General features: G+C 42.6%; 1 non-coding gene across 1 annotated transcript; it reads right to left on the bottom strand.

The window, feature by feature from the left end:
• Positions 1 to 226: 226 nt before the first annotated feature.
• Positions 227 to 298, bottom strand: trnam-cau (transfer RNA methionine (anticodon CAU)). Its single transcript has one exon. It is a non-coding gene; the product is annotated as a tRNA-Met (tRNA).
• Positions 299 to 357: the final 59 nt, after the last annotated feature.

The following is a 357-nucleotide window of genomic DNA, read 5'->3' as shown; positions in this document are numbered from 1 at the left end:
GTGTTGAAACAGGGAAACAACTAAAACATGCAGGGCACTGAGGACCAGGTTTGAAAAAAACTGCTCAACTGACCCTTTAATTTTGAAGATGCATAAACATAAGAAATGGATGATCTGTGTATATAGCGGTGGTAAGCAATTTGACAGATGTGAATTCAAGAATTACTTTCAGAGTAAAGTAGTCAATAACAAACCCATGTTGATGCCTGTTGTGTCAAAGCTTGTTTAGCAGAGGATGGTTTTGATCCATTGACCTCTGGGTTATGTGCCCAGCACGCTTCCGCTGCGCCACTCTGCTTGACATCACAGATGGGACTTGAACACAAAATCCCTGGCTTAGGAGGCCAGTGCCTTATA

This window comes from Austrofundulus limnaeus, unplaced genomic scaffold (assembly GCF_001266775.1).
Source record: "Austrofundulus limnaeus strain Quisiro unplaced genomic scaffold, Austrofundulus_limnaeus-1.0 Scaffold12742, whole genome shotgun sequence".
Lineage (NCBI taxonomy): Eukaryota > Metazoa > Chordata > Actinopteri > Cyprinodontiformes > Rivulidae > Austrofundulus > Austrofundulus limnaeus.
Note: the sequence above shows the minus strand (reverse complement) of the source record. Positions and strands in the feature narration are given on the sequence as shown.